Source organism: Panthera uncia, unplaced genomic scaffold, assembly GCF_023721935.1.
Source record: "Panthera uncia isolate 11264 unplaced genomic scaffold, Puncia_PCG_1.0 HiC_scaffold_1814, whole genome shotgun sequence".
Classification (NCBI taxonomy): Eukaryota; Metazoa; Chordata; class Mammalia; order Carnivora; family Felidae; genus Panthera; species Panthera uncia.
This window is the reverse complement of record NW_026058486.1, coordinates 22,998-29,318: the sequence shown is the minus strand read 5'-3', so window position 1 is coordinate 29,318 and position 6,321 is coordinate 22,998. Positions and strand designations below refer to the sequence as shown.

General features: G+C 46.2%; 1 long non-coding RNA gene across 1 annotated transcript; it reads left to right on the top strand.

The window, feature by feature from the left end:
- The first annotated feature begins 2,294 nt into the window (after positions 1–2,294).
- On the top strand, positions 2,295–5,445 carry LOC125917417 (uncharacterized). Its single transcript, XR_007456187.1, has 2 exons — positions 2,295–2,567; positions 5,285–5,445. It is a non-coding gene; the product is annotated as an uncharacterized LOC125917417 (long non-coding RNA).
- Positions 5,446–6,321: the final 876 nt, after the last annotated feature.

The window sequence follows — 6,321 nt, the reverse complement described above, 5'->3', positions numbered from 1 at the left end:
GAGCTGTGAGATCATGACCTGAGCCGAAGTCTCACTTTGGCATTTCCCCAGACCTCAAAGTGGTGTCCTGACCATTTTCAGTGACTGGAGAGGCGGAGGAAGCGTAGACTTATTACTATTACTTATAGTAATAGTATATTACTATACTATTAGGCTATACTAATACTATACTAATTACTATACTAATACTATACTAATTACTATACTATTAGGCTATACTAATAGGCTATTACTTATCCTCGCTTTCTTTAAAATGGAATCTGTTCTTCCCACTAGTCCTGGAAGGAAATGACCTTACGGTGTTGGCCCCTCCAGTTTAAGAATGAGGAAATAGAAACTCAGCATGTTCGGTGACTATTCAGGGACTAGGTCAAGTCACAGAACCATCACGGGGCTGATCTGTGACCGTGAATTCTGTGTTTAAGGGCAAGCACGCGCCCCCTTTCGTGCCGGAGAAAATATGCCCGGGGGGGGGGGGGATCCCCCCCCGCCCCCACCACCCCCTAGCCACCCCCCCACCCCCGCTGTCGCTCACCATATTCAGGAGCAGGCCAGACCACCGAGAACTGTGTTCCCGGATAGCATGATCATGGCCCCTCTGCAGAATCGCACTTCGTTACATAACCTTTTGTCCTTTCCCAAAGAGGTCCTTAAAAAAACAGAGGTGGCGTTTTATGTATTACTGAATTGTTGTGGATATTGCTCACGTAGAGGGTCCCCATTGGCACAGCCCACGAGAGGACTCCTGTCAGGCCTCACTGCCAGAAAAAATAAAAGGAATCCGGGGCGCCTGGGTGGCTCGGTCGGTTGAGCGTCTGACTTCGGCTCAGGTCACGATCTCACAGCTCTGTGAGTTCGAGCCCCGCCTCGGGCTCTGTGCTGACGACTTGGAGCCTGCAGCCTGCTTCAGATTCTGTGTCTCCCTCTCTCTGTGCCCCTAACCCACTTGCGTTCTGTCTCTCTCTCAAAAATAAACAAACATTAAAAGATAAGATAAGATAAATCCACACCTCTCCTAGTCTTTTAGCTAATTGTCTTTTTCTTTGCCCACTGAGATCCAGAAACAAGTTTGCAGTGCACCTGTAACCAGTGTACCGAACTTGAAAAGAAACAACTTTTTTAAACAGCACAGAGCCCCATGCAGGGCTTGAAGTCACGCACCGTGAGATCAGGACCTGAGCCAAAATCAAGAGTCTGACGTTCAACCGACTGAGCTGCTCAGGTGCCCTGAAAAGTAACAACATTTTCTCAGCTTTGGGGAGCTAACCATTTCCAGCATGAATGGATAGCTCTGACTATTTCCCTATGTTAAATTTTCCTTTGCCACAGCCTGCCCGTGAATGATATCTTCACGTCCTATACTCACTTCTATAAGCTACCTTTCTATCCTTTGGGCATTGGGTTGGGTTGCATTCATGAATAAACAATACCTTCCATGAAACAAGCCACTCCCCAGAAGCAGATCCAGGGTGGGGAGACATCTCCCCCAGAGTCTCCCAGAGAACTAACCTATAACACAGTGACTGCAATAATAAACATGATTCATAATTAATAAGCGATGGCATGTTGTGAGCTCACGATGTGCCAGCTGTATTAAATGCTTTCTACGTGGTTCATCCTCATAATAAACTTGGAGGTGGAAACTATCATCCCTTTTAATAGATAAAGCAGCTGCACGTTAGGGAGATCGGAGCATGCCCCGGGGTGGTCAACTGGGGAGGGTGGAGGTAGGGTTCCAGCCCAGATCTGTCTGCCTCCAGACCCCACTTCTTCTCCACAAGGAGAAACTGCCTTTGCATTTCAGACTAAATCCGCCTCCCGAAAGCTGAGCGAGAGGGTGACGCGGGAGGAGGGGAATTGCCACAGGGAAAGTTCCATTCGGTTCCCCGTTTTCAATTCTGTTGCTTTCAGCCCCTTGAGATGGATGGCGTGACCTGGTAATATGTACTGTATTCTCCACTCTGCAGTATTGTTAATTAAAAAAGGCGGGGGATTTATGAGTTTTGCACGGCCCTGTTTCGTAGCTGCAGTGTGGAGGGCTCCCCAGGGAAGCAGCCCCAATGTGCTGCCTTTTCTGTAGGGTCAGCACACTTTGCACCGAATTGGCCCCACAGAGGGATGAATGAGGCCCGGGCCGAAATGGCATCCCAGGTAATTGTCACCAGCACCCAGGAGACAAGGCAAAAATTGGTGACGGCGTGGAATTTATAGCTCAAGTTGGGTTTCTCGAATGGGTCTCAGGACGGCCCTGCCAGGTAGGAACAACTCACTCTTCCTTTCTCTATTTTAGGTGCGGTGCATTTTCAAAACAGCATAGGACCCCTGCAAAGAAATCGGAATGCACAGACAAGCAAAGCCGCATTAACATTTGCAGCCTCTTACCCTGGCCGATGGTTACTGTTATCAGATCACATCCTTCCAGATCTTCTCCTGTGTACACAACATTACGAAACCGAAAGAAAAGGATGCTACTGTGCCTGCCCTTTTGAGAGCAGCTATTTTCTGTGAAAGGAATATATATGCTGTGAGCATTCATTCACGCCGATAACTTTTCCACCGCAGCGAAGGTGAGAGATTGTTGGCTCACATCACTCCCCTCTACCTTCTACGTAGCGGCTTCATAGGCTAAGCGACTAGACAGCAGGTGGTAGATTTGGTATCGGTTTAAATAGCTTTCCACTTATCGTTCGACACGAGAGCTAGCTTGCACTCATGAGCGAGCGGGCAACCACCTGGCTGCCGTGGGCATCTGAGTGTGAGGCCCCGTTCCGTTGCATCTTCGGAAGACAGTACGAGTTCTCTGTGGCTGCTGAGAACCAGTGACCGCTCCTGTGGCCTGAGCCAAGATGCACTTACGGTATCAGAGTCCCGGGAGTCAGATGTCTGCTGTGCCTCACCGGGCCAACCTCAAGGTGCGGGCAAGGCTACACACCTTCCAGAGGCTCCAGGGTGGAATCCGTCGCCTTTCCCCTCCCAGCTTCTGGAGGCCACTGTGTTCCTTGGCTTGAGGACCCTTCCACTACCTTTGATCAACAACACAGCATCCCTTGGATCCTGCTGCCATCGCCACCCTCCGATCAACCATGGGAATGTTTTCCCCTTTTAAGGATTTATGTGATCAACGGAGTCTGGAGAATTTCTCCAGATGGAGGCCCTTGACCTTAATCACATCTGTAAACTCGGAGGTTCTGAAGGTTGGGACACGGACCTCTTTGGAGGTCTCTGTTCTCCTTAGCTCCCACTGCAAATGGCACGCCATCTGATGGCCATCACTTATGTAACTAGTCCCCTGTGGATGTGTATTTAGGCTGCAGCCAACATTTTGGCTTTATAAACCGTCCTTCATCAAGAGTAGAATAACTAAATCTTTGCTTATCTTTAATTGTTTCCTTAAAGGAAATTACTAAAAGCAGGATTTCTAGATTAGAGCATACGCCCACTTGCAAAGCTTTTCTACATGCAGTGCCCAATTATTTCTTGAGTACCTACTTTGTGCCAGGCATTGTTCTAGACAGCAGGAATTCGTTAGTGAATAAGACGGCCAATGTCCCTGTCCCCCTGTACAGTTTATATTCCTTGGGACACCAACAGCTGATTACCTTTCAGCAATACCTAAACTGCCTCTGATACTGATTTGCCCATGTCCTTTCTTTGATTCACATCTCAGTTAGTTAGGCATCCGACTCCGGTTCAGGGCATGATCTCACAGTTCATGAGTTTGAGCCCTGCATAGGGCTCTGGGCTGATAATGCAGAGCCTGCCTGGAATTCTCTCTCTCTCTCTCTCCCTCTATCTCTGCCCCTTCCCAACTTGTGTGAACATGGTCTCTCTCTCTCTCTCTCTCTCTCTTTCAAAAATAAATAAATAAGTTTAACAATATGTAAAGGGTGGGGCGCCTGAGTGGCTCACGCCGTTAAGCATCTGACTTCAGCTCAGGTCACGATCTCACGGTTTGTGGATTCGAGCCCCCCATCGGGCTCTGTGTTGACCGCTTGGAGCCTGGAGCCTGCTTGGGATTCTGTGTCTCCCTCTCTTTCTGCCCCTCCCCCACTTCCACTCTCTCTCTCTCTCTCTCTCTCTCAAAAATAAACATTAATTTTTTTTAAATATATAAAGGATATTTATTTAAACATAATGTAGTTAATCAACTAAGCCAAAATACAGAGGAAAATGCATTTTGCCACATTCAGAAATTCCGTGGCCCAAGATCCAGTTTTGCTATATACTAGCAACATGAACTTAGAATGTCAGATCCATGGGATGGAAATGGAGTGCATTCTATGGGTTAAGCAATTTTTTAATCATTTTGTCTATTATCTCCATTCTCAGAGACACTCTGTGAGTTTAATACTCTTAAAATGCCATTTTGCATAGGAGGAAATTGAGGCACAGACAGGGGAAGTAACCTTCCCAAGGTCCTACAGCCAAGAAACACTGGAGTCAGGATTCAAACAAGCCAGTCTGAGCCCAGAGCCTGAACTCATAACCATCATGATCCTTGTTATGGGTAGAATTTTGTACCCCAAAAATATATATTTAAGTTACACGCCCCGGTACCTCATAATGTAACCTTAAATGAAAATAAAGCTGTTGCAGATGCCATTGTTTAAAATGAGGTCATACTGAATAGGGTGGGCCCCTAATCTGATAGAACAAATGGCCCTACAAAGGGGAAGTTTGGACACAGAGGTAGACATGTGCACAGGGGGAACATCACGTGACCATGAAGACAAGGTCTATAAGACAAGAAAGGCCAAAGATGGAAGAAAATGGCCGGAAGCTAGGAAGAGACAAGGAAGGAGCCCCTTTACCAGGTTTCAGAGAGAGCACGGCCCTGATAATGCCTTAATTTCACACTTATTTTTTTTAATTTTTTTTAATGTTTATTTTTGAGAGAGAGAGAGACAGATTGCGAGTGGGGGAGAGGAAGAGGGAGGGGGAAACACAAAATCCGAAGCAGGCTCCAGGCTCCAAGCGGTCAGCACAGAGCCCGATGGGGGGCTTGAACCCACAAACCGTGAGATCGTGACCTGAGCCGAACGTGGACACTTAACCAACTGAGCCCCCCAGGCATCCCTAATTTCACACTTTTAACTTCCAGAACTGAGACAGAATTAATGTGTGTTGGTTTAAGCCACCCGGTTTTGAGTACTTTGTTGTGCAATAGCCCTAGAAAATGAAAATAATCTTCAATTGCGTTGTGGAGGAAAATGAGGTTACTTTTAGCTCATAGACAATGTGACTCCTGTGACTGACCACGTGTTTTTCTTTCTTTGGTTGACAGGAACTTCAGAACAGTGTACTCATCACAGAACCTCAGGGAACATAGTTCTGTGGTCCGAATGCCCCTATCTGGATTCTAACATTCCAAATTTATCTCACATTTATTCCATCATCATTATTTGTAGAAAATCTTCCTGCGTTGTGTAAAGTTTTTGTTGTTTTTGTTGTTGTTGTTGTTTTTTATTTACATCTAAGTTAGCATATAGTGCAACAATGATTTCAGGAGTAGATTCCTTAGTGCCCCTTCCCCATTTAGCCCATCCCCCCACCCACAACCCCTCCTGTAACCCTCTGTTTGTTCTCCACATTTAAGAGTCTCTTCTGTTTTGTCCCCCTTCCTGTTTTATTTTTGCTTCCCTTCCCTTATGTTCATCTGTTTTGTAGCTTAAAGTCCTCATATGAGTGAAGTCATATGATATTTTCCTTTTTCTGACTAATTTCGCTTAGCATAGTACGCTCTGGTTCCATCCATGGAGTTGCAAATGGCAAGATTCCATTCTTTTTGATTGCTGAGTAATACTCCATTATGTGTGTGTGTGTGTGTGTGTGTGTGTGTGTGTGTATACAAATCACATCTTCACCTGTCAGAATGGCTAACATTAACAACTCGGGCAACAACAGATGTTGGAGAGGATGCGGAGAGAGAGGCTCTCTTTGGCACTGTTGGTGGGAATTCAAGCTGGTGCAGCCGCTCTGGAAAACAGTACGGAGGTTCCTCAAAAAACTAAAAATCGAACTACCCTACGACCCAGCCATTGCACTACTAGGCATTTATCCAAGGGATACAGGTGTGCCGTTTCGAAGGGACACGTGCACCCCCATGTTTGTGGCAGCCCTATCGACAATAGCCAAAGGATGGAAAGAACCCAAATGCCCATTGATAGATGAATGGGTAAAGTTTTTTTTTTTTTTTAAGCCAACTTCAAATTATACCCTACCTAGCCACTAAAATGTGTACAAACACAGATTGAGAAAGTTCTAGACAGGCAAGACTTGCTGAAAGTCACTGGTCATTTGCAGTAGGCGTCAAGTTCGAAC